This window comes from Equus caballus, chromosome 19 (assembly GCF_041296265.1).
Source record: "Equus caballus isolate H_3958 breed thoroughbred chromosome 19, TB-T2T, whole genome shotgun sequence".
NCBI lineage: Eukaryota > Metazoa > Chordata > Mammalia > Perissodactyla > Equidae > Equus > Equus caballus.
Genome location: NC_091702.1, coordinates 4,752,192 through 4,761,013, shown reverse-complemented (window position 1 = coordinate 4,761,013; position 8,822 = coordinate 4,752,192). Strand labels below are relative to the sequence as shown.

The 8,822-nt window shown below is 41.0% G+C and overlaps 1 protein-coding gene across 1 annotated transcript in view; it reads left to right on the top strand.

The window, feature by feature from the left end:
• The first annotated feature begins 380 nt into the window (after positions 1 to 380).
• Positions 381 to 8,822, top strand: part of SCHIP1 (schwannomin interacting protein 1) — a 145,940-nt gene continuing 137,498 nt past the window's right edge. The window contains exon 1 of the mRNA XM_070243040.1: positions 381 to 512. The gene's annotated coding sequence lies outside the window, so the exon portion shown is untranslated. The remainder of the gene's footprint in view (positions 513 to 8,822) is intronic.

Genomic DNA, 8,822 nt, shown 5'->3' with positions numbered 1-8,822 from the left:
CGCAAGTGTCACCGCTCTTCAGCCTGCCCTCCTTCGCCCCCCTGTCTGGAGGAAGGGGTCACACTGCCGCTCCCCTTCCAGAGGAGCAGGATCACTGCTTCCGGGCAGCAAACCTGAAGTAGAAGCAGAGCCGTTTCATGTAACTGAGGAAGACTTCCCAGTCACAGAAACCGTTTCTGCAGGCGGACAAGCCCCATGTGAAGTGTTTCCTGGCCTTTGAAAATGGCCTGGCAAACACTCTTTCTGTGCCTTATCCAGCAGTTATTCAGCTGCCCACTATGTACGAATCCTCACAAACTGGGAGGCTGCAGATCCCTCAGAGGGCTTAAGCCTCCGCAAAGCCAAGTGAAGGAGCTGCTTTGCCCAAACAGGTCCCAAAGCAGAAGCGTGAAATTGTCTTCCTTATATGGCGAAAACCGCCCTGTCCCTTTAAGGCCAAGAGACGGCTGCAGACGGTCCCTGGGAAGTTTGCGGGCAGCCCCATCCTGTGTCTGATCCTCGCAGCTGTGCAGGTGAGTTCCCAACCTTCTCTCGCAGTTTCCCCTCAACCAGCTCTCTGGCGGCGTGGCAGGTTGGAAACGCCGTTATAGAGGGCTGGAGAATTTCAGGGTCTGCAGAGCTGGTGTTGTTCGGACAAGTTTGAGTTGAAGGAAGAAATAAGGTTGTTGGGGAAATGTGCAATAATGCAGCCAGTGAGGATGCTTCTAACTTCCAGCGAGGAAGAGACATCAAGGTTACAGAAGGCCCTGAGGCATTCCAGGTCTGGGCAGGGGAAACCGATTCAGCACGGGAAGAGGGACAGATTCTAGGTGAGACCCTGCAGGGGTAAGTTTAGACTCCTGAGCTGTAGAACCTGGTGAACTGCAAGTTTAAACCAAACATAGCTGGGAGGAAATAACGCTTCTGCAAGCTCTGAGGGCTTTGCAGGAGCTGGAGCTACAGGGCTGACTGCAGAGGAGAAAGTATCCGGGGATGTTTGCAACGTCTGCTGGCACGGAAGGCTGCAGCCGGCTCCGCGCAGCCTGGCTGGTTAGCAGGTAGTCTGACCGCACAGAACGCGGGGTGGGGGTGGGGTGCCTGCGTGGAGTACTGCGGTAGCAGACTAAATAAATGAATAAGACTCTGATTGTGGGAACACATCTCTGGTATCCCCGCAATACCGTCTGCAGAGAAGAGAGATTTTCTAAGCTCAGAAATTGTGTGTCATCCACAAGCAAAAGGCTGGAAGGACGAAGTCTCATTTAAGCTGATTATTGCAGTCATTTGCTAACTCAGTTTCCTGATTAGTTTTCCCCCATGGCAGGGAACCCCCTAAACTATTAATTTGAAATTAACTAATAGAACTTTTTAGCAGCTAAATATGTGCTAGCGAAAGTGTGTGTCTATGAAAGCATGAGATACATACAGTTGGGGTTGGGATTTTATTGATAGAATGAAGCGGTGGGCATGGCATAGGACCGGCAACACTTGGCTGTTTTGCAGTATATTCAAAACCCTTTAACTGAGCCCATTCACCAGCTACAATCGGAAAAGAAATCCACCAGGAATTTAAAAAGAGAGATGCCAAATTACAGGCTTGGGGCTGTCTTCCCCACCCCATAGGGTCTGCGGCTGTTTATCTTTCAGAGGCCAGTGGTTTCTCTCCAGTTGTTGTGGAGGGGAGTAAACACATAGGCTGGATTAAAATTCCTTACATACTCTGTGCCTTTAAAAAATATTCATTCATCTGGGTAGTCACTGAAGAATTCTTTTTATTATTAACCAGCAAGTGCTGCTCTGTCCACTTGTTTTCTAAAGACAGAATGTTCATGAGAAAAGGTTTTGTTTTATCAACAGGGATTTGTGAGTGCAAAGGTCCTCTTCTGGCTTCTGATGGGTGGGCAAGTGGTGACTCTTGCTTGCTGAAAAGAAAGACCTGTTCTTGACACTGACAGTCACTGAGGACTCCACTGGGCCTCACCATTCAGAAACGCTGACATCCGGAGCAAAAATTCACTTTTGCGTTCCCAGTTTGGGAGGGAGCAGAGTGCATGAGTCCAACTTGGCTTGATTTTGTTTCCAGCTAAATCCAGAAAGCAGTGTCACATATCCTGCTGGCCAATGTGAACACTGCCAAGGAAACAAAATCCCACGCCCAATGTTGGAAGCTCTCTGAAAGTAACATCCTGTGATCTTCCATAAGCTAAATCAAGGCTTCCTGAGCATCCCCACGGGGACCCTCAGTCGCATGTTGGCTGCACAACCTCTCTCAAGCTGTTTATTGTATCTTTGTCTCAGTTTCCTCACCGTTAAAATTATGCATTGTTGGGAAGGACTTTCCAATGAAGTGGAAGGATCAATTGGACCTGGAATAGAGCAGATCTAGGTTAAATTTCCAGTCCATTTATTCCATAACCTTAGGCAAGTTACAAAGCCAGTCTGAACCTTAGTTTCTGTATTTGTAAGGAGAGCAAATAATTAACAATGTCGTTAGAATTGGAGGACCCTAGGACCCGGGAGACCCTCCATAAGTGTTAAGTTTCATTTCTTTCTTTTCTGTGACTTAGGAAAGAAACTTTATTGTTCCCTGGCTGGGGGCGGGTGGGTGGAATGAGTTTTGAGAACGGAAACCAGTTCTGAAGCACAACCCTATAACCACTGCTGGCTCACCCCCTTCACCCCACCCTCCTTCGAGGAAGGACGCCCTACCCCCTGGGAAGCCCGCTCTCGGTAACTAACCAGGTTCATTGTTCAGAAGTTCTTAAAGCAAACCCACTTCCACTTATTTTGTGATCAGAGATACGAAGAATAGTTGGTTGTTTTCCTTTAGTGTAAAAATATTCCATATGCTTGAAGAACAATAATAAGGCCTTAGAATCTCAGCGAAGGTGGTCTATTCCAGAAATAAGTTTGAAAGGCATTTTTAAATGACTTTTTTTTTGCTATTTTGAGGCACCTCTTACCAGTGCTTCAGCAACAACCAAGTGCTACTTTTCTGTAAAATCTCCTCGTGCATTCTCACAGCTGTCTTTAAGATGCGATTCATGTTCCTTCCAGGGTTTTCATCGTTCACTCAGGGCGTTTTAAGAGCAGGCTTGCCATACTTACAATGGGGCTGTGCTGACACACTTTCAAACTGAAAACATTCATTTCAGAAAACATGCATTTCAGAAGCAGGAATATTCCACTGGAGGCACAAGGCACAGCACACGCTGCAGCTGGGAATCGAGAGCGGCTGTTTTTTTTTTGTTGTTTTTTTTTTTTTTTACTTTTTATTAAGATTATGATAGTTTGCAACCTTGTGAAATTTCAGTTGTACATTATTGTTAGTCATGTTGTAGGTGCACCACTTCACCCTTTGTGCCCTACCCCCACCCCCCCTTTCCCCTGGTAACCACCAATCAATTCTCTTTGTCTCTATGTTTAACTTCCACCTATGAGTGGAGTCATACAGAGTTCGTCTTTCTCTGTCTGGTTTGTTTCACTTAACATAATACCCTCAAGGTCCATCCATGTTGTTGTGAATGGGACGATTTTATCCTTTTTTACAGCTGAGTAGTATTCCATTGTATATGTGTACCATATCTTCTTTATCCAATCATCAGTTTATGGGCACTTAGGTTGCTTCCACGTCTTGGCTATTGTAAATAATGCTGCAATGAACATAGGGGTGCATGGGACTTTTGGGATTGCTGATTTCAAATACTTTGGATAGATACCCAGTAGTGGGATGGCTGGGTCATAAGGTATTTCTATTTTTAATTTTTTGAGAAATCTCCATACTGTTTTCCATAGTGGCTGCACCAGTTTGCATTCCCGCCAACAGTGTATGAGGGTTCCTTTTTCTCCGAAACCTCTCCAACATTTGTCACTTTTTGTTTTGTTTATTTTTGCCATTCTAACAGGTGTAAGGTGATATCTTAGTGTAGTTTTGATTTGCATTTCCCTGATGATTAGTGACGATGAGTATCTTTTCATGTGTCTATTGGCCATCTGTATATCTTCTCTGGAGAAATGTCTGCTCATGTCCCCTGCCCATTTTTTTATCGTGTTGTTTGATTTTTCATTGTTGAGCTGTGTGAGTTCTTTATATATTATGGAGATTAACCCTTTGTCGGATAAATAACTTGTAAATATTTTCCCCCAACTAGTGCATTGTTTTTTTGTTTCACTTGCATTGAAGAAGCTCTTTAGTTCTGATTAAGTCCCATTTGTTTATTCTTTCTATTGTTTCCCTCATCTGAGGATTTGTGGTATCGGAAAAGATCCTTTTGATACTGATGTCAAAGAGTGTACTGCCTATGTTCTCTTCTAGAAGCCTTATGGTTTCAGGTCTAATCTTTAGGTCTTTGATCCATTTTGAGTTTACTTTTGTGAATGGTGAAAAAGAATGGTCAATTTTCATTCTTTTACATGTGGCTGTCCAGTTTTCTCAGCACCATTTGTTGAAGAGACTTTCTTTTTTCCGTTGTATGCCCTCAGCTCCTTTGTTGAAGATTAGCTGTCCATAGATGTGTGGTTTTGTTTCTGGACTTTCAATTCTGTTCCATTGATCTGTGCACCTGTTTTTCTACCAGTACCGTGCTTTTTTGATTACTGTAGCTTTGTAGTATGCTTTGAAGTCAGGGATTGTGATGCCTCCGGCTTTGTTCTTCTTTCTCAGGATTGCTTTAGCAATTCGTGGTCTTTTGTTGCCCCATATGAATTTTAGGATTCTTTGTTCAATTTCTGTAAAGAATGTCATTGGGATTCTGATTGGGATGGTGTTGAATCTGTAGATTGCTTTAGGTAGTACGGACATTTTAACTATGTTTATTCTTCCAATCCATGTGCATGGAATGTCTTTCCATCTCTTTATGTCATCATCAATTTCTTTCAGGAAAGTCTTGTAGTTTTCATTGTGTAAATCTTTCACTTCCTTGGTTAAATTTACCCCAAGGTATTTTATTCTTTTTGTTGCAGTCGTGAATGGGATTGAGTTCTTGAGATCTTTTTCTGTTAGTTCATTGTTAGAGTATAGAAATGCTACTGATTTATGTATGTTGATTTTATACCCTGCAACTTTGCTGTAGCTGTTGATTATTTCTAATAGTTTTTCTATGGATTCTTTGGGGTTTTCTATATATAAGATCATGTCGTCTGCAAACAGCGAGAGTTTTACTTCTTCATTGCCTATTTGGATTCCTTTTATTTCTTTTTCCTGCTGAATTGCTCTGGCCAGCACCTCCAGTACTATGTTGAATAGGAGTGGTGAGAGTGGGCACCCTTGTCTTGTTCCTGTCCTCAGAGGGATGGCTTTCAGTTTTTGCCCATTGAGTATGATGTTGGCTGTGGGTTTGTCATATATGGCCTTTATTATGTTGAGGTACTTTCCTTCTATACCCATTTTATTGAGGGTTTTTATCCTAAATGGGAGTTGGATCTGGTCAAATGCTTTCTCTGCATCTATTGAGATGATCATGTGGGGTTTTTTTTCTCATTTTGTTAATGTAGTGTATCATGTTGATTGACTTGCAGATGTTGAACCATCCCTGTGTCCCTGGTATAAATCCCACTTGATCATGGTGTATAACCTTTTTAATGTATTGCTGTATTCAGTTTGCCAAAAGTTTTTGGAGGATTTTTGCATCTATGTTCATCAGTGATATTGGCCTGTAATTTTCCTTCTTTGTGTTGTCCTTGTCAGGTTTTGGGATCAGGGTGATGTTGGCTTCATAGAATGTGTTAGGGAGTGCTCCATCTTCCTCAATTTTCTGGAATAATTTGAGAAGGATAGGTATTAAATCTTCTTTGAATGTTTGGTAGAATTCTCCAGAGAAGCCGCCTGGTCCTGGACTTTTATTTTTGGGGAGGTTTTTGATTACTGTTTCGATTTCTTTACTTGTGATTGCTCTATTCAGATTCTCTATTTCTTCCTGCTTCAGTTTTGGGAGGTTGTAAGAGTCTAAGAATTTATCCATTTCTTCTAGGTTGTCCAATTTGTTGGCATATAGTTTTTCATAGTATTCTCTTATGATCCTTTGTATTTCTGTGGTATCTGTTGTGATTTCTCCTCTCTCATTTCTAATTTTATTTATTTGAGTCTTCTCTCTTTTTTTCTTAGTGAGTCTGGCTAAGGGCTTGTCAATTTTGTTTATTTTTTCGAAGAACCAACTCTTTGTTTCATTGATCCTTTCTACTGTCTTTTTTGTTTCAATATCGTTTATTTCTGCTCTAATTTTTATTATTTCCCTCCTTCTACTGACTTGGGGCTTTGTTTGGTCTTCTTTTTCTAATTCTGTTAGGTGGTGTTTGAGATTGCTTATCTGAGATTTTTCTTGTTTATTGAGGTGAGCCTGTATTGCAATGAATTTCCCTCTTAGGACTGCTTTTGCTGCATCCCAAATGAATTGGTATGGCATGTTTTCATTTTCATTTGTCTCTAGATAATATTTGATTTCTTCTTTAATTTCTTCAATAATCCATTGTTTGTTCAGTAGCATGTTGTTTAGTCTCCACATTTTTGCCCCTTTCCCAGCTTTATTCTTGTAGTTGATTTCTAGTTTCATAGCATTATGATCAGAAAAGATGCTTGACATTATTTCAACCCTTTTGAATTTGTTGAGGCTTGGTTTGTTTCCCAAGATATGGTCTATCCTTGAGAATGTTCCATGTGCACTTGAAAAGAATGTGTAACCTGCTGTTTTTGGATGAAGTGTTCTATATATATCTATTAAGTCCATCTGCTCTAATTTTTCATTTAATTCTATAATTTCCTTGTTGACGTTCTGTCTGGATTATCTATCCATTGGTGTTAATTGGGTGTTGAGGTCCCCTACTATTATTGTATTGTTGTTGATGTCTCCTTTTAGTTTCGGTAATAGTTTCTTTACAAATTTTGGTGTTCCTGTGTTGGGTGCGTATATATTTATAAGTGTTATGTCATCTTGGTGGAGTGTCCCTTTTATCATTATAAACTGCTCCTCTCTGTCTCTCTTTCTCTGTTTTGCTTTGAAGTCTACTTTGTCTGATATAGGTATGGCGACACCTGCTTTCTTATGTTCATTATTAGCTTGGAGTATTGTCTTCCATCCCTTCACTCTGAGTCTGTGTTTGTCTTTGGGGCTGAGGTGTGTTTCCTGGAGGCAGCATATTGTTGGGTCTTGTTCTTTAATCCATCCTGCCACTCTGTGTCTTTTGATTGGAGAGTTCAATCCGTTTACATTTAGAGTGATTATTGAAATGTGGGGGCCTAATGCTGCCATTTTATCACTTGTTTTCTGGTTCTTTTGTGTTTCCTTTGTTTCCCATCCCATGATTTTTGGACTACTAATTCAGGTAGGCAGATTTCTATATTGGTTTTCTTCTTATTTGTAATTTGTGTCTTTATTCTTGTTATTTGTTTAGTGGTTACCAAGTGGTTTGTATAACACATCTCATAGATGAGATAGTCCATTTTCTGATAGACTCTTATTTCCTTAGATTAAGACGTTCCGTCCTTTTCCTCTTCCCCTTCTAGGTTGTTATTGTCAGATTTTTTTCCTTCCATCTTGTGTTGTGAGTTTGTGGTTAAAATGACAAGATTATATTTATTCTTGGTGTTTCCCTTCCTTTTATCTTTAATGTTATACTTATCTTTTGCTAACCTGTTCTGATGGAGAGCTGCAACTTTCTGATTTTGTCTTTCTACTTGTCTCCTTTGCTCTGGGTTTTGTAAACCCTTTCCTTTTTTTGATTTTTCAGGTATGAGGGTCTTCCTGAGCATTTCTTGTAGGGGAGGTCTTGGGGCAATGAACTCCCTTAACTTTTGTTTATCTGGGAAAGTTTTTATTTCTCCATCATATTTCAAGGATATTTTTGCTGGATAGAGTATTCTTGGCTACAGGTTTTTGTCTTTCAGAGTTCTGAATATATCATTCCACTCTCTTCTAGCCTTTAAGGTATCTGCTGAGAAATCTGCTGACAGCCTTATGGGGGTTCCTTTGTAGGTTATTTTCTTCTGCCTTGCTGCCCTTAGTATTTTCTCTTTGTCAGTAACTTTTGTAAGCTTCACTACTATGCCTTGTGGTTGGTCTCCCCAGGTTTGGAAAGTTCTCAGCCATTATTTCTTTGAACAGGCTTTCTGCCCCCTTCTCCTTCTCTTCTTCCCCTGGGATACCTATAATCCTTATGTTGCATCTCCTAATTGAGTCGGATAATTCTCAGAGAGTTTCTTCATTTCTTTTTAGTCTTAGTTCTCTCTCCTCCTCTATCTGCAGCATTTCTATATTCCTATCCTCCAAATTGCTAATTCTGTCCTCCATATTATTGACTCTACTGTTCAGAAAGTCCAGATTTTTCTTAATCTCCTCCATTGTGTTCTTCATCTCCAATATTTCTGATTGGTTCTTCTTTATAGTATCAAGCTCTTTTGTGACATAGCTCCTGAACTCATTGAGTTGTCTATCTGTATTCTCTTTTAACTTGTTGAGTTTTTTAATGATGGCTGTTTTGAATTCATTGTCATTTAGGTTATAGATTTCATTGTCTTTGGGATTGTTTTCTGGGTACTTGTCATTTTCCTTCTGTTCTGGAGATTTAATATATTTTTTCATACTGCTTGATTGTGTGGATTTGTGCCTCTGCATAGAGATAGAGTTTAGTTACTTCTTCCACTTGCTTCTACTGGAATGGGGGGGAGCAGCTGTTTAATCTGCACCAACCAGGATCCCTGTCAGCTGTTGCTGACTGGACCTGGGCCCCTCCTCGTAGTCACAGTGGTCCTGTGGGGTCTCTTGTCAGCTGTGGGGACAATCGCAAGGTGGCCTCAGGTTGCTGGTGCCTACTGTCGCAGACCACCTAGACATGCTCCCTTCTTAGGGTCT